Source organism: Morone saxatilis, unplaced genomic scaffold (genome assembly GCF_004916995.1).
Source record: "Morone saxatilis isolate NCDOM2014 unplaced genomic scaffold, NCSU_SB_2.0 Contig18, whole genome shotgun sequence".
In the NCBI taxonomy this organism is placed as follows: domain Eukaryota; kingdom Metazoa; phylum Chordata; class Actinopteri; family Moronidae; genus Morone; species Morone saxatilis.
The window spans coordinates 19,161,231-19,161,431 of NW_023339740.1; positions in this window are offsets into that span (position 1 = coordinate 19,161,231).

A 201-nucleotide genomic window follows, 5' to 3' on the forward strand; every position below is an offset into this window, starting at 1 on the left:
TTTCCCCCCCCCCCCCCTCCTCGTGGATGAAGTGAAGGGGGTGTGTGTAATGTAATGTCAGTGTCACCGACAAACTTAAAACAAGCACCTGCAATCAAAAGTCAGGCGAAAAACAAGCGGATGTTTAGTACAATGAATAAAAACAGCACCAACTTAACGCTAATAGACACATAACAGACGGGTTTTTTTTTTTTTTTTTTT